Genomic DNA, 17,515 nt, shown 5'->3' with positions numbered 1-17,515 from the left:
GCTGGCCCAGCCCAAAGGTCACTTCCTCAGGGGACTCTGCGGGGATGCTGCGCAGCTCCTCCCCAGGGTCATGGGACAGAGGAGGGGCAGGGCGCACGTCTCTGCTTGGATTCAGAAACCCAGGGCCTTTGGTGGCAGCGTCGTCCATCGTGGCTGGTCACCCTGGTCTGTTCAGTCCCAGCTGAAGACCCTGCTCACCAGGTCTCAGTGCAGGTTGTGCTGGGCTCTGAACCCTAACTAGCTAGTTAGTGGGCAGCTGAATCCTAAAGCCGCTGCCCTCACCTGCCCACTGGATTGGAGACCAGCCCCGCCCCCACCCTCGTTTCCCGTTACACGCGAGCATCCCTTGGGAGCGATCCAGGCTCGCCCCTTCCCGGGGCGCCGTCTCACTGAGCTTCAGGTGTTTGGAAGCGTCTGCTTTGACCTTTGCCCTTCTCTTCTACAGAAACAACCCTCGTACCTCAATGTGGTTTTACTAAAGGGCCTTTCTGAGTGGTAAGGAGTCTCCCCTGTTTCCCTGGCTCAGGACATGCATGTTTGGGGAACCACTTCTTAAAGGGCAGCCCTGGGCCTGAGCTTCTGGAGACCCGGGTCACGGAGATGGGGGTGGGATCCGCGGAGACCCCTTCCTTGTGCCGCGGTGTCCCGAGTGGACTTTGCCCTATCAGCGGTGATGGCCACTCGCTGTGACTGCCCGAGCTTCGGGGCACCGTGTTCTCTTTCCCTGGGCCTGCTAAGCAGCCCCCCGGATGCCCCCACACGCCCTTCCGTGTGCCGGGGCCTGGGGTCCCTGTGGCCTCATTCTTGGGTGTCCTTGTTCTCCCCTGGGTCCCGGCCCGGCCGCCCCCAAGGGGTCTGGGCTGTGCGTCCTGCGCCCCGCCGTCCCTCTGCTCCTTCTCAGTGGTCAACATGCTGACCCTGCCATTTCGTGAGCCCCGGCTCACCCGGGACATGGGCAGGAAGACACCGCACAGGCCGCGGTGTAACCTGCTCTCAGCTAAAGCTGTCCCCCTGTAAGCTGTGGTTGCGTCGGCCCGGGTGAAGCCACACCACCTCCACCCCGGCCTGCGTCACACCCGAGGCCAGGTCGAGGTGCCGCTTCGTGGCCTGTGCCGTTCCCGGGCCGGGGGCTGCCTGTGAGGCGGGGGGACGCTCATGATGGGAGGCGGGGCTCCGGCTTCCGGCGTTGGGGGTGGCAGCTCACACCTGCTGGGGCCGCAGGTAGGTGCACTGGTGCAGGTTGCCCTGACTTCACGTTGCACCAGGCACAGGAGTTTCCCTCTCACGCTTCGCATCCCTCCACCTCTGAGCTCTCTCATCGCTAATCGAGGACGTGAGGCCCCTCAGATGAAAGCCCCTTTGTGCACAGCCCGCAGTGGCTCCGCCCTGGGCTGGCGCTCGCGGCCTGAGCAGGTGCAATGGCCCTCTCACCACAGGAATGTCCGCGCGAGGCACCGCGAACAGCTTCCTCCTTTATTCGTGCTATCAGCTCATGGCGCCGCGATTTGGATCCAATTCTATCTGGAGAAGGTCGTGCTGGGTTGCGTCTCCTCCTCGCTCGTATCCCAGCAACAGGATTACGGCTGGCGGGATGGCATTCCTGTCGCCCCGAGAGAGCGGGGTCCCAGTCCTCCACGCTCCGGAGCCTTCTGGGGACAGCGGCGGGTGTGGGCAGGGAAGGCACTTGGACCCAGCTGCCCTAAGGCTACCGAGAGTTAGCGGCGCGGGACTCCCGGCCCCGGACCCAGGGGCCTCCATGGGGAGCCGTGCGTGGCCAGTTCCGTGGTCCTGCTGCACACTCCTGCCTTTTACCAGGAGGGGCAGGGCTGCCAGTGGTCCGCCTGTGCTTCTCAGCGTGCCCCCGCTCACCAAGCTGGAAGGCTGGCCCCTCTCTGCGGCTCCGGACGGGGTGCCCAGCGGCGTCTGCACTAGTGCCTACTCCGTGTGTGCCTGCATGGGTCCCGCTCAGCACACTCTAGGCTCCTTGAGGACAGACGGGCAGACGGAGGGCCTCTGGGCGAGACTGGACTTTGTCCCCGGAAGTGTTTGCAGTCCTGTTTCATCCTTACTGAAATTTACAATCCTGTGCGCTCCATGCCCCTTGCGAGGAGACCCGTGGCCCACATTCAAGGACCACCTGTGCCTCTGACCCCAGGGGTGACAGTGGGTGGGCCGAGCAGTAGGAATGGTCCCATCGCGGGGTCAGCAGTAGTCGGACGGGAGGAAGAAGGAGGTGAGCCCGGTGACTGGGAGGTTGAGGTCCATTGTGTACAGAGCAGCAAGGTTGTGCTGCGGGAGGAAGAGCCCTGACTACTTACCCTGGAGCAGAGTTCCACACGGCCGGCAGGGCCTTCCTGCATCTCACTGTCCTTCTGGGGCCTCGGTCAGGGGACGCTCCCTCCTCCCGCTCTGTCGCACGGCCCCTGACACAGCCCGGAGGGGGGAGGGGGGAGGGGTACGGGGTCCCGAGCACACCCTCCTTCCCGACCACAAGGCCGTGGGTGGAGGTTTGAGTGCCGCTCCCGTCTGTGGGCCCCAGGTCCCTCCGCTCCTGATGGCGAGGCTGGTTTGCAGTTAGCAGATTCCAGAACTGCTCACGATGAGAAGCTAGCGTCTCCGCATGCGGCTTATTATGATTTCCTTTGATTAGTAACAGCCCCTTCCGCCTGGCGGTTCCTGCAGGCGCCTCCCGCGGGGTTGGAAGGGGTGGGCGCATGGCAGGGTGACAGGTGGCGTCTTTGCTCCTGGCTGACCGAGGCTCATGTCATTTTAAGTTAGGCCACGTGCGGGGGGTGCCTTCCTGACACGAAGCCCCAGGTACTGGGCAGCGACCGGCGGGCACTGGGGCTGGGAGGGCTGTCGAGATCTTCTGGGCACCGGACGCCGGGCACCTGCTTGTACTGGAGGAGCGAGAGCTCCACGCAAATGCCCTCGGCTCCAAGGGCCCTGGGTCACCGGCCTGTGGGGCTTCTGGGCGGCGGTGACCCTCACGCCCACGGTGGGGGGGGCCCGAGCCCACCCCACACTCGACTCGGCCCACACCTCCTTCCCTTCCACCCGGACAGCACACACGCACAGGCTCACCCTGAGGTTTAACCGAGTGGCACCCGCACCCCAGGTCACCTCCTTGCAGGCTCGCGGCCACCATCCCCCGCACGCAGCTTCCTCCCGACCTGTCCAGCCGCCAACCTGCCCCTCGTCCTGCGGAGCCCGGCCCAACCCCCTCTCCCCAACCCTGCGTCCACCTGGAGGGAAGTGGCTACAGGCCCGTCCGGGCCCCCCACTCCTCGCTCCATGCCAGCCTCTCTGTGGCCTGGGAAGGAGATAGTGGGTCGTGGTCCAAGGGGCACTGGGACGGCCACCCCCAGGGGACACCCTCCTGTTTGACACCCTCCTTTGACTTTCCACCTGCTTCTCCTTCTACCCCTTCCCTGCCTGGTGGACCTCATCTACCCCCTGGACCCGACACCTGTACCTCCACTGCGGCCGCTGACTTTTCCCCTGCCCAGTGCCCTGGGCATCAGTGTCTGCCTGCCACCCCCCAGCACCTAACGTCATGCCTGGCACACAGCTGGGGCTGTAAATGCTTCCCAGATGCATGGATGGACTTTTGAGGCTTCGTGAGAACGACGGCTCGTGAATTTGGCCAGAGCACATGGCTGGCCCTGCCTGAAGTCTTGGTGGTGCAGTTTCGCAGGGCGAGGGCCTGCCTTAGGTGCACAGTTACTGGGGATGCAGAGGCGTTCCTGCACCCACGGGTCACCGGGGGGTTTGCCCACTCCTGTGTGGGCTTTGAAGGTGTGCGACACTGGTACTGCTCCTGTGCGGGCTTTGAAGGTATACGACGCTGGTAGCCGTGGAGCTGCAGGAATGGGAGAGAGACGCTGCGGTCTGGCCTGGCTCCCCTCACCGGCTGGCCTGGCTCCCCTCACCGGCTGGCCATGGGCTTTGAAGGTGTGCGACGCTGGTAGCCGTGGAGCTGCAGGAATGGGAGAGAGACGCTGGAGCCTGCGGTCTGGCCTGGCTCCCCTCACCGGCTGGCCATCGCTCTGGGTGCTGGTGTCAGCAGACATGGAGCAGACGAGTGGGTCCTGCTGCAGGAGGCCACGCAGCGCCGGGAGGAGCTCAGATGGCTGTCTCGGGGTGGTGAGGCTCACGGGCTCTCCCTGGCTGAAGGGCCGCCATCCCCACAGGGAGATGGGGGTCTGCGGGGGAGACCCCTCCATCCTGGAGGACAGTTTCTAGGAGGTTCAAGAGATCTTAGGGGCCCTGACGTGTGGCCAGCCGTGACTGCCACCTCTTCCTTGTCCTCAGGACAAATCGAGCTGGGAGATGGCGTCACTGAGCCTCGGGGTCTGACGAGGTCTCGCTGGGGCTGGGCACCTTCGAGAGCTTCCGTCTGTCCTGGGTGTCCCCAGGCGGGACGGAGCACGGGAGGCCAAGGCCGCAGACCGGCCTGGGCAGCCTGCCTCGCTGGGTGACCGTCAGTCGCCTTCTCTGAGTCCTGGTCGCCCAGGGGCAGCCCGGGGCAGCCCTCACTGCCGTGTGCACCCTGTCCCGGCCCTGCTGTGGGACCCGGTCAGCGCCGAGCTCCTCAGCACGAGCGCCCAGGCCCCCCTGAGCCCCTCCGCGCTTGTGGAGGAATGACTTCCTTCACCCCAGACGTACGGTCGGCAGCTGCGGCGGCAGCTTCCCTCCGGCCCCGGGGTCCCCAGGTTGAGCCAGCTCCTAGGAGCCGTCTGAGGACCAGGCCTTGCAGTGCCGTCCCTGCGGGCAGCGGCCGGGTGCGCCCGGCGTCCCCAGCCCAGACGTTCCTGCCGCGCGTCTGACTTGGAGTCTAAGGTGGAGAACGCGCGTGAGGCTTGAGAGGGTGGACGGCGGAGCCCCCCGTCCCCGCCGGGGTCTGAGTGCCTGGGGAGCCCACGTCCAGCCAGCCGTTCAGCGGCCTTCTGGCCGGAACGACCAGACACACTGCACCGGGCCTGGGGGAGCTGGGCTGCCCCTGCCACCCTGGTGGGGCAGCCCCGAGGGCCCGGCGCTGGCGCCATGGGGTCGGGAGAGAGTCTTCCGCCCGAGGACCCTGGTGGGCCGCCCCCTTGCCTGCGCGCCCGACGTGACACCCGGGGCAGCACAGCCAGCACCTTCTGGGGAAGGGGACGTCGATTCACACAGTGCTGAAGAGCACGCCCACACCACTGAGCGCCTCCGTACAGCGGGGTCCTGGCCATTCACACAGCGCTGAGGAGCACGCCCACACCCGCTGAGCGCCTCCGTACAGCGGGGTCCTGGCCGTTGCCGGGCGAGCACGCTCGGTGCTGCCCGTGGCGGGCCTGTCAGACTCGGGGAGTGGACACGAGATCCCTCTCGCCGGGAGGCCCTGGAGTGGGTGGGGAGGTGGGCAGGCTGCCGGTCATCACGCCTGGTCCCCAGCTCCGCCGTGCGTCAGCGGCGGGGCCCGGGCGAGCTTTCGGGGGACGCCGCAGCATGGTGACGGCCCGGGGCCGGCCCCGCGCTGGCCTGGAGTCCCCCGCAGAGTGTCACGGGACGGAAGGGACGCTCTGCTCCCGTTCTCACTTAGAATGTCCCCCTGTGTCTCGTGCTGCTCTGGCTGAGAGGGCTCGGGGGGGAGCTGTGGCAGAGGAGGGGCCCCCGAGACCCGGTCCAAGGTGTGGATCGAGCCCCTCAGTTCAGGGGGCACAGGGGGATTGCGGCTGCATGCCTGTGGTTTCCGTCCTGCACTTTGGAAGGGCAGGGCACGGTCCTCCACCCGCAGCTCCCTCTGTGGGGCCCGCTGCTCATGGACCCCCCCAGTCTCCCACAGGTGTGACGAGGCCCGAGGCTGTCTGTCCCCGCCCCCACCTGGTGACCTACCTGGTTCAGCTTGCCCCTGGGCAGCCCCCGGAGGGTCTCAGGTTACTGGCTCTCCCTCTAAAGCCCACTGAAACCCCTGGCGTCACAGCAGGATCCCCAGGAGGTGGCTGGCGCCAGCCCAGGCCTGGGACGCTGCCCAGTTGACAGGCGTCCCCGGTGGTGGCCTGGGCTGGGCCGTCGGGTGGGCCCCGGTAGAACCCATGCTGATTAAAGCACTGACAGCAGCAAACCCGAAACTCCCCAGAGTCAGAGGCCACAGCTGGCTGCTTTCAGTTTCACTGTCGCTTTGGGAAGGAATTTAAACTGTGTGACCGTCGGCCTATTGATCATCACCCCGCGTGATCCCGCCCCTGCCTGTGGTTTCTCGTTCTCTAAACCTCATTTTTCTGCTGTCAGGATCCCTCCTGTGCTCTAATACCTGACGGCACTGAGGGGGCCCGGGCAGGACTGGTTGGCCCATGTGGGAGCTCGGCTGCCCCCAGGGGCCTCCTGCAGGGGCGAAGGCCCCCCGGGTGTGTCCTTCATCCCTGCCTTCCCCGGCTGTGGCCCTGGTCCGGGGAGCGTGCAGAGCTGGGGCTCCAGACGGGGCTCCAGACGTGGGGTGCCAGGAGGGAAATGCCCCTGCCTGACGACTTGGCGTGGGGTGACTGGGGGCCTCTGGGGAACGCCTGCTCCCCAAGTCATCCAGGAGGGCTCCTCCCAGGGCCTGAAGGACGTGGCTGTGCGCTGCTATGAACCTAGTTCTGTCTGACTTTAAACTCTGATAAATTAGAGAGACAGAGACAGAGGCGGGGGGGGGGGGGGAGAGAGAGAGAGCGCGCGCCTGAGGATCCAGCCCCAGGCCCAGGATTCCTGTTCGTCGACGCAGAAACACCAACATCAGAGCCCCCTGCGACTCCCGCGTGGGTGAAGCACCTGCTCCTGACCAGCGACGTCCTTCTCGCCAGAACGCCGTGGGGCATCGTCTGCGATCCTGTTCGCCTCTTTAACCTGGACGAGGATTCGGGAGGGGCTGCGCGCCAGTCCCCTTGGTTTTCCCGCCTTTCTGCAGGCGCCCTGCCCGGTGTAGACGGCAGCAAGTTTCTTAGGCCGCTTGCCTTTGCGTCTTCCCGAAGCCCTCAGCCGCCTTCAGGGGCCGGGCCCTCTGAGCGCCCGTCTCGGGGATCGTTTCACACCTCAGAACACAGAGCAGCTTCAGGAACAAGCACACGGCCGACGCGAGCTGCTGTTGGGGTGAGGGTCGAGGTGACTGGGGCACGAGGGAAGGCGCAGCCGGGGGAGCTGGACCACGGGCCATGTTTTCAGGGGAGGGGGTCCGTGACCCCCAGACACTGGGGAGCAGAGTTCCAGGTCCTCCCGCCCGAGCCTGTCCGGCCACTCTGGCCAGGCTGAGGGACGCAGGTGGGTGGCAGTGGGGTTGGGTGCCCGTTCCTGCTGAGGCAAACCAGTGAGAACCGGCTCTTAGGGGCCTGCCCAGGTCAGGCCCAGTGACTGTGTCAGGAAGGGCAGCGGGGGCAGCTGGTGGCTTTCGTTCCCCCCAGACCCCGAGGAGCCTGCAGGTGCCCTGGGAGCAGCAGGGGTGTTGGCTGCCCCCTGTGGACCGAGGTGCGTGCCCCTGAGGGTGTGGCCTTGTGCCCTCCGTCCCAGCGGAGGCGGGGACCCTGTGGACCGAGGTGCGTGCCCCTGCGGATGTGGCCTTGTGCCCTCCGTCCCAGCTGGGGGGCTGGCCTCGAGGCGGCCGGCGAGGGCCCTGCGGCTTGGGCTCAGGGCTGCCTGCAGCCTTTAGGGTAGGGGTGTCCGGGCAGAGGCTTCCACAGCCAGATGGCCCTCGGGGTCCCCGGCCATGGGGGTCAGCGTCTGAGACGGTGAGGGTTGGGGCGGGGCTTGGCCTGGAGGGCGTGCCCTTCCCACCTTTTCTGTGCACCGACTGTGCACGGGGCCCGGTGTGTTCCCTGCTGGATTTCAGGGGCCCACAAGCCTCCACGAACAGTCCCGAGTGGAGGTGTGTCTGAAACCGGGGCCGTTTCTGCAGCAGCCAGGGCTCCGGGCTCCTGGTGAGCCGCATGGGAGCCCCTGCCTGTCTGCTGGCTGCAGAGGTGACGTCCCTTGGGTGATAACTCCGGCACCCCTGGATTTAAGGCTGGGCTGCGGATTTGTGGGTTCCACTGTCTTCTTCCCTGGCTTGTCCTGTCCCCTGGCAGACACGCGCTGCTCAGGCCGACTCTGCCCACCTCTTCACCGTGGCCAGTGGTCCCAGGGCTGCTGGCTGGCGGGGGAGGACCCCAGACCCTGGGAGTTGCAGGGTCTCACCCACAGTCCCTGGTGGTGGAAGGAGCTGCCGAGGGCCGTGCAGGGAGCTCGGGGCTGAGCAGAGGTGGGAGGGTGTGATGGTCACTGAACACAGGTGTCCCCGAGCAAGCGGGCGTCCCGTCCTGCTGCCAGACAGTCCCTGGGGAGGAGAGCGCCCCTTGCTTCCTGAGACCTCTTTTTAAAGACCGTGAGTGTGTGCGTGTATGCGTGTGCATGTGTGTGAACGCACGTGCATGGGTGTGTGTGTGTGCGTGTGTGTGAGCGCAGGTGCGTGGGTGTGTGCAGGTGCGTGGGTGTGTGTGCATGGGTGTGAGCGCAGGTGCCTGGGTGTGGGCAGGTGCATGGATGTGCGTGTGTGTGAGTGCAGGTGCATGGGTGAGTGCAGGTGCGTGTGTGTGTGTGTGCATGTGTGTGTGTGAGCACAGGTGCATGGGTGTGTGTGTGAGCGCAGGTGCGTGGGTGTGTGTGCATGTGTGTGTGTGTAAGTGCATGTGTGCACACGTGTGTGCGTTAATCGAGGCTCCTCTGGGTGGAGCACTCGTAGGGCCGGGTCTGCTGAACCTCCTGGGTGCTGTGTGACCATGTGGTGCCCTGAGTGGGGAATGGCTGAGCTTGTCGTCTGGATGTTTCCTCCCGTCTGCTTCCATCTCACTGGAGCTTTCACTTCAGAATGTCCCCCCGCCCGCCGTCCCCATCCCTCTCCTTCCCATGTGTTCCCAGAGACTCGGGGCCCAGAGCCCCCTCCCACCCGCGCCTTCTGGGCTGGACCCCAGGAGGCAGGTGCCCCTCGGTCACGGCAGCCCGAGGCACCTGGCTCCCCTGCCCTCTGCCGCAGTCAGAGCCCAGAGCCCACTGCGCCTGCGCCACTGGGACGCTGCTTGGTGAGGGCGGTGCACCCCCTGGGTAGGGCCCCGCTTGCCCTGCTCCCACCCAGCGTGATCTCACCTGCCTGCCTGCGTGTCGGGGCCCCGCCGGCCGAGCCGGGCATGTCCGGGTGGAGCTGCCCATGTGCTAGCCACGTTGCACTGGCCCCTCTGCTGGACGGTGGGGTCTGAGCGGCCCGAGTCCCGCTAGAATCAGGGTTCTGATTTCCGCCTCCAGACACGTGGGCCCTGGCTTGTCTGCGCTCAGCTTGGGGCTCGGGGCTGGGCACCCCAGGGCTGACGGGGAAGCAGAGAGGGCACGGCCTCGGGGTGCAGGCTGGCACCTGGGCGATGAGCTCACGGCTGAGCAATGAGGCGCAGTGACTCAAGGCCCCGGGGGCCCCCAGGGGTCTGGCCCCTCCGTGGTGAAGGCTGCTTCCTGCCGTCGTCCCGGTTCCCAGAGGATCCCAGGGCTCCTGGGTCGGAGCCGAGGTGGGCGGATGTGCCCGCACCACGTCCCTCACACAGCCCTCCATTCAGAAGGGCTCCGGTCCCCCCAGGACCTCTGAGGGTGCATCTCCCACGCGGTGCCCCTCAGGGCTTCAGGAGCATGTGGGTGAGCGAGGCTGGGGGCCATGGATGTGCTGCGTGATGGGGTGGCCTTCCCGGACAGGGGCTGAGGAGACTGGGGGAGGTGGGCCACCCTCACCCACTGGGTGCAGGCGGTGACCAGCTGGGCGTGGCCAGGGTGAGACTTCGCGACACGGGTGTCATATGCTCTCTCTTCTTTAGGCTGGGGACCAACTAGACTCCTTAACTTTTTTTTATTGTTTTAACTTTTATTTATTTATTCACATAGCATAAAGCTAACCATTTAAAGTGAACAGTTTGGAGACGTTTAGTACATTCCCCGTGTTATCCAGCCATTGGCCCTGCAGCTGGAGAACGTTCTTGTCGTGGAAGCCCTGTGCCCACAGGCCCAGCGCCTGGCTCCCCCTCATCCGCCTCCTGTCTCTGGATTCCCGCTCTTGACATTTCACGCGGATGGAATCCTTCGGTGTTTGTCCTACAGAGTCTGGCTTCCCGCACTGAGCAGCGTGTGTTCCAGGCTCATCCACGTCGTAGAGTCAGTGCTTTGTGGGGATTTTCGTTTGTTTTGTTTTAATGACTAAACGATACTCCGATGTAGGTCCTTTCACTTTTAAAACATTTTCTTGTGTATCTGAACTGTCTCTGGACTTGGGACTCTGGACTCGCGACTGTGGCTTTCCCTAAAAGCACCCAGGTTGTGTCTGAGGGTCCTTCCCTTGGAAGTCCTGTGGGACCGTGTGTGCACAGGACCCCGGTGGCGGCCTCCTGAGGACCCTCAAGGATGGAGGGGTGTTTTCTGCTCACCACCGCGGGGCTCGCGAGGCGCGGGCAGGGGGAAGGGTGGGCGGTCGCTGCGGGGAGTGGCAGAGCAGGTTAGGTGGAGGCTTCCCGCCGGCACGCGTGGCTGACCCAGGGGTGTCTTCCTTCACGATCCTCCGTCCACTCATTCGTCCACCTGTGTGCGCAGCGTGGCTGGAGCCGCATCCAGGGGCCTCAGTTCCGGGTCCCCCCGCCCGTGGTGCCTGGTGGGGCTGGAGGCGTGGTCTTCCAGCTTTAAGCTCTGAGCTGATGAACAGGCTACGAGCAGGCAACCAGGCCCCACAGCCGTGATGAAGCCCCTGAGAGGAGGAGGCGGGCAGGTGGGGTGGGCAGCGCAGTGCCTCCTGGGCCCAGGTCGCTGTCTGTGTCGGGGGTCCTTCTGTGCAGCCAGACACTCTGCTGGGTGCCTGGTTGCCCATCCCCAGCGTCTCGAAGGCACTGTCTCAGCATCCCTTGTGAGCTGCGTGACTGTGACCGCCGCTATGGGACCTCGGCCGCCGGTGCCCCCTCTCCACCTCCCCGGGGCCCATCTGCACCTGGACCTGGTGCTCCGGGAGGCTGCCTCTGATCCCCCCTGATGGCCACCCCATGTCCCCCACAAGGGCTCCTGCTGCCCCCCTGCTTGTTGCTTCTACCCTGATGCTGGGGGCCGGGGAGCATCGTGACCGTGAAGTGGGGATGTGGGCCCCGGCGGTCTCCGCTGCATCCCTGCATGTTCCAGGACCCTCTGCGGGGGCTCCCAGCTGTAGTCCAAGCAGTGGAAGGTCCCTCCTCAGCTCCAGCCCCTTTGCCCCCTCTTAGGGCAGGCGGCTTGAAGCAATTAAAGTGGCAGGAATGGGGGGCCTCCCCACCGCCCTGGGGGCCTCAGCCACCTGCCTGGGTGCCTGGGAGGGGGTTCCAGTTGGGGTGCCCCAGGCTCCTGCCCCACCTGGCCTGTGGGAGCTGCAGAAGGGGGCTGGGACTGTGCAGGGCAGGCTCGGGGGTCGCTCCCGGTGACCCCGGGTCCGGTTCCAAGGCAGATGGAAGCCTAGGAATGTGCAGGCCACTGGTCCGGGCCTCGGGCCTCGTGGTGCGGCGGGTGAATGTGTTTTCATGTCTAAGCAGAGGCCACACGGAGAGAACTTTTAGGGCCGCAGACCCTTCTGGCAGAGGCCCCAGGCCTGGCCCTTTCATGGCTCAGGCCGTCAGGCAGTGGGGACTGGCCAGCCGGGAAGCTCGGGCCACCAGGCTCTGAGCACAATCACAGTCACCCTGCACGGCGGGCCTGCCGGGCAGAGCGGGCACCGCGGCAGGGGATCGGAAGGGACCGACACAAACGAGCGGGGAGGCCACGGCTGCCGCTCCCGTCTGTGACCCGCGGGGACTCTTGTCATTTGTCTTCCAGGTGGTTTCTTTGCCAGGCTGGGGCCTGATGTCCCCGGGGAGGTCACATTCCACGCCCAGCAGCTTATCTGGGCTGTCAGGCAGCCTGGGAGGCGACCTGAGACAGAACAGAGCTCTCGCAGGGGCTGAGGGCGGCGGGCATCTCCAGACACCTCCAGTGAGCGCTGCCGTGTGCAGGAACCGTGTGCAGCCCCACCTCTCATTGCTCCCCGCCCGGAACCCCCACTCAGCGGCCGCAGGGCCGGGGGGAAGCCAGGCCGTGATGGCCCAAGGGGGGCAGGGGGTGGATCTGATGAACCCCCCACTCAGCGGCTGCAGGGCCAGGGGGGAAGCCAGGCCGTGATGGCCCAAGGGGGGCAGGGGGTGGATCTGATGAACCCCCCACTCAGTGGCCACAGGGCCGGGGGGAAGCCAGGCCGTGATGGCCCAAGGGGGGCAGGGGGTGGATCTGATGAACCCCCCACTCAGCGGCCGCAGGGCCAGGGGGAAGCCAGGCCGTGATGGCCCAAGGGGGGCAGGGGGTGGATCTGATGGGGGTTCCTGCCACCCCAAGAGGATGACAGTTTTCTCAAGGCCCCAGTGGTTGTGCTGGGTACGCTTCTGAACCCAATAGAATTTTCCCTGAGGTCTCAGGGAGCCCCCTGGCCGCTCTCTGAGCTTTCAGTGTCTGTCACTTGAGACAGTTTTGGATGCAGGCCCGGGACTAATGCAGAGGCTGGTAAGGGCCAGGCAGCCAGCGGGGCTGGACGGGGCCCGGGGTGGACAGAGGCGGACCTTGGAGGAAGGTGAGAAGGGAGCCGCCCAGGTGGTGCTCGGCTGGCCCTCTGGGTCCCTGGCAGGAGGCGTTGATGGTAGGCCTCGGGGACCCCACTGTTCTTGTCTTGGAAGACTTGGTCTAGTCAAGTTGCTGTCAGGTTTAAATGGAGCAGATGCCTACCAAGGGCCCAGGTGCCGCTTCTAGGCCCCTGTGCTGAGGGACTCGGCCTTGGGGTGGGAGGGCATCCTGCAGGGTCTGCCGCGCCAGGGATGGGCAGGCCAACCTGACCCTGGGACCCCGGGGAGGAACCCCCGGGGCAGAGGCAGCGGCCCCCGAGGCAGCCCCGGAGGGTGTGCTGTGCCCGCCTCCAGGCTTCCGTGCCTCATACCCCTCGCAGGGCCTGGAGCGGGTGGCCCAGGGCAGGACCCCTCCCTCACACCCCTGGTGGCTCCACGCTGTGAAGACGTGACATGGGACCCGCTGGAGCTGTCCCTGGGGAGGGCGCAGTCTCGTCCCCTCCTGCCCGAGGCTCGCTCACCTCTCCGTGGACGGAAACGGCACAAATCAGACTGGCCCGCCCGACCTCCAGAGTGATGTCGAATGTGCCGTTGAGGGCCCCGAGAAACGCCCCCTACAGGGCACCCCGGCCCCCTTCCTGTGATGACTGCGTGAGAAAACGCCAGAAGGTTTCTGGAGAAAACAGCAGCTCGCCCAGATGCTAATCCTCTTTGAAGCTTGACTTAACGGCGTAGCCAAAGAAAATAGCCACAGCGGCTTCGTTCTGAAGGGGTCACAGGCTCTTTTAATGTTTGATTTCCTTTGACCTCCTGAGTCTTGTGGAAGAACACGGAGGCAGAAGCGTGTTGCGTTTGTTCCACAGTCAGCAGGAAGTCTGGCTCAGGAGATGGGACGTTTTGGTTCAATCTTTTAAAATTTAAAAAATGCTTCATTTTTAACAGGTACATTCTGGACAGACTTTAAGGGACTAGGTTGTCACGACTTGCCAGGGGTGCCAGTGGGACCATCCGGTTCCCGAGGGAGAGGGAGGCTCCGTGGCGCTCCCGGGCTGGGAGGGGCTCGGACGGCCCAGACGCGCCCTGGCCCAGGCGGTCTTCGCGGCTGGATGCGGTTCACAGACCTCTGCCCAGGACCTGTGAGGAGGCCCCCCTTCCCCAAGGCCTCTGTGGTCTCCTCACAGGTCCTGGGAGGCGGGGAGCTCGGTCTGCTCGTCGGGGAGCAGGTCTGGGGGAGCCTCTGAGAGGCCCCAGCAGGCCCCGTTCTCTGGATGTTTCTTGACACGGCGACCGGCCGCGTGCCTGCCCTGCACCTCCGGCCGCGAAGGGGCTGTGAGGCTGTCGTGCGGGCGCTGAGAAGTGAGCGGCTAGGGGACGGGCTCCGGCCTCTCCGGGAGCCCCAGCCCCACGGTCGCCTGCACGGGGACCCAGGGGGCGTGGCCCCCGGGGGTGGGGTGCAGCTGCCTTTCTGCCCTTTGATCCCGGCCTCGGGGAGCAGGATGCAGGTGCCCCCACGTGGGCACTGGTGCGGGGGCTCCTGAAACCGCCGCTCTCAGCTCAGAGACCATCTGACCCCAGGTCGAGGGTGGCACGTCCAAGTGGGAGGATCTGTCTGTCCTGCTCAGCCCGCACCGCGCCGGGCCCAGAGGGCGCAGCAGGTGGATTTGCAGCTCGCATCTTCTTCCTCAGCCTCCTTCCTACCAAGGGGCTGTCAACGCAGGTGGTTTGGGGTGTGTCTGCGGGGGCGGAGACAGGGGGCGTCCTGCAGGGTCCGGAGGCTACTACCCCCCATCCCGGCCAGGGGCCCTGGAGGGCCGCAGCCTCTGGAGCTCGGCTTCCTGCGGACGCTCTCATCTTCATTGGTGGTGCTGGGATGGCTCTGGGTGTGGAACGACCCCAGGGCCTTTGAACAGCCTGTTCTAGGCAGATGGGAGCTCTGCGGTCCGCGTTACACAGACAGGCTGCACTTTAAGAAGAACCCAGGCGTGGGAACCCTGTCAGGGCGTGGGTCGGGGGTAAATCAGGGAGGCAGTGTCCGACCCCCGTGGCTTTCTAGGAACGTGCTCAGTGGGCCCTGTCTCTGGCGCGCCCGCTGCCCTGCTCTCTGTGTCTGCAGCCCTGCCCCCTTCCCTGACGGCACGAGGTGGGACAGGAACTCGTGCACACCCAGCTGGGGGCCCCGAGAAGGTGTGGGTGGGGTGAGCCCCCTGCGGGGGGTGCAGGCGCAGGTGAGGGTCCCGGGGAGCAGGGTGGGGCAGGAGGGGGACAGGAGGGGACACACCTCCTCGGTGCTGTGGGAGTGGTTTGGTCCGAGGGCAGGCGGTCAGGGTGGGTGTGGGGGCCCAGCGTCTGGCGCTCAGCTGTGGCCACATAACCATCCAGGAATGGCAGCCCTGCCCTTGGCGAGCGCTGGGGGCCAGGGTGCTCCCCATCCTGCAGAGGGAGCCCCGCATGGCCTGAGTGTCCGGCAGGTACGGGCTGAGCCCTGAAGCCCTACCCAGATCCATGGCTGGGGGACAGACAGGCCAGCTCAGGAAGGGACATCTGCAGGGTCTGCAGGGGGCGGGGTCTGCTGGGGGCAGGGTGGGGAGCGTGGCCCCCTCGCGGGGCAGATGGGAGGGGCTGACACCACTAAGGAGGCCCCCACGGGGCTCAGGGGTCAGGTGTGGCCCAGGGCTGGGGCTGCGTGGGGGTCACGATGACACGTGGTCCCCTTGCGTGGCATGTGGGTGTGAATCGGGAGTTCTGCGAGCACCTTCCCTTCCGTCACCCACAGGAGCCCCTCCTGGCAGCGCTTCTCGTGGAGGAGCGGGACGGGTGGCCTGGTCGAGGGCCAGCGTGGGACGTACTGGGGCCCCGGCTCTCCTCCTGGGGGTGCCCTGTAACGCCAGGATGATTCTGGGCTCTTTTAGACAACGTCCTCTGAGAAGGAACGTTTTCCCAGGGGATTCATCTCCAGGCTGGCCTGCAGTGCCCCCATGTACTCTGTCATCTTGTTGGTGACACTGATTTTAACCTTTCGTTGATTTCCTTGGGCCACCTGGGTGGGGACCTGGTTTGAGAAGCAACCTCTCAGGAAGGGGGGCCCCTTCCTCCTCCAGTGGAATGCGGCACGGAAGCAGCCGCACGCCGTCCTGGACCCCGTCCAGCCGCGTGGAGGGGGAACGGCCCGCGTGACGCGGGGTGGGCTGTGAAGGGGGCTGTGCCTGGTGCCCCGGTGAAACAAACCGTCTTCAGATGAATCAACTTTCACTTTTATAACTTCCTGCAGACCACGTTTCTCGTGATTTTAAAGCTTAATGGAATACCCCTTTTCAACTCTCCTCTGGAACAAGAGAGGCTGTTAATGAGGGGACAAGGTCGCCTTTGTTGGACGCAGCTCACGGCCAGGCTGCAGCCAGGAAGCCGCCGTTAGAGCTGATGGTGTGTCCCCGAGTGTCCATCCCCAGCAGCTCCAGGCCAAGAAGGACTGTCCCTCCCAGGTTTGGGCCAGCCTAGCTGCCCGAGTTCTGGAGGTGGGATGTGTGTGTCTCACACACACACACACACACACACACACACACAGACACACGCACACACACGCAGATGCACACGCACAAGCCCCGGGTGGCGACTCCCACAGCCGGCTCATGGGTGCGGCAGCCGTGGGAGTGGGTGCCCCGGCCGTCCATTCTGCCCTTTCGGTAAAACCCCTCCTTTCCCTCCTCCAGCTTCTCACGGCCCCGCCAGCCCCAGCCTAGGGCTCTGCTCTCCTGTAGGGCTGGCGGGTCTGGCCTGGGGGCAGCTCTTCCCCTGGAGAGGAGGGGAGGGCCGCGGGGCTTGAGCCTGACCGCGGCCCCTCTGTGCTCGGCCTTCCGCTGGCCCCGCGCAGCGCTCCTCAGTGGTGGTTCTCTGGAAGCGGCGGTTTGCTTGCTGACCTGCGTGGGCAGGTCTGTCCCTGCAGCTGGAAAAAACCGACTCAGATGCCTTCGTACATGGTGACGCAGGGCTCCCGGGCAGTTTGGGGTGAGGGCACGGAGCACAGAAAGCGACAGTCCCTGTGTGGAAACGCTTGTGTCATCTTGCATCACTGTGACATTTTTACTGTATTTTATAAAGTATTGGCCGCGACAGGTCGGGGGAAGCGGGTCCTGGCCGTCGGGCTGAAAAGCAATGGTCTGAAGGTCCCCATGTTAAGAAGGAAACTGCAGACATCAGGCTGTCATTCAGGACAAGGCCGGTGGCATCACAGTGCTGGGGTGGGGGGGGGAGCTAGAAAAGAACCCACGGGAGCGAGGGACGGAGGGTTGATCACATGAAAATGAAAGTGAGAACAAGCCAGAGAAAGTGTTTGCAAAGCTGAGTCAGAAGGAAGCCTGTGCCCCGTAACAAAGGGGGCCGGCAACCCGCACCCCAAATGTGGAAGAACAGGCTGGATGGAGGAGGGACCCCCGAACGTGGGGATGCAGGTGCTGCTGGTCGCAGGTGAGGGGCCCACCTCAGAGCAGGCAGGAGATGCAGAGCGGGTGAGGGTCCAGCGGCCGCTCTGACCAATGACCACAAAGTCAGTGCCTTAAAGTAACATAGAGATATTCTCTCAGAGCTCTGGAGACCAGAAGGCTGACGTGGGTCTCCTTAGGTTAAAATCAAGCTGTGGGCAGGGCTGATCCTTCCCGAGGCTCCAGGGGAGAATCCGTTTCCTGCCTTTTCTGGCTTCTAGAGGTGCCCACGTCCTGGGCTGTCTGGGCCCTTCCGCCTTCAAAGCCAGTGACACCAGTTCAGTCTTTCTCGTGATGCCATCTCTTTGGTTGTGGCTCTTCCGCCTCCCTCTTCCCTACTTAAGGACCCTTGTGAGTACAATGGGCCTGTCCAGTAATCCAGGATCATCTCTTTAAGGTCAGCTGACTAGCAGCCTTAATCCGCCTGCA

General features: G+C 65.0%; 1 protein-coding gene across 1 annotated transcript in view; it reads left to right on the top strand.

Annotated features, from left to right (window-relative positions):
• COL18A1 (collagen type XVIII alpha 1 chain) overlaps positions 1 to 17,515 on the top strand; it is a 96,088-nt gene that overhangs the window by 11,525 nt on the left and 67,048 nt on the right. The gene's annotated exons all lie outside the window — the stretch shown is intronic.

Source organism: Delphinus delphis, chromosome 4, assembly GCF_949987515.2.
Source record: "Delphinus delphis chromosome 4, mDelDel1.2, whole genome shotgun sequence".
Taxonomy (NCBI): Eukaryota; Metazoa; Chordata; class Mammalia; order Artiodactyla; family Delphinidae; genus Delphinus; species Delphinus delphis.
This window is presented reverse-complemented; position numbering and strand designations above follow the sequence as displayed.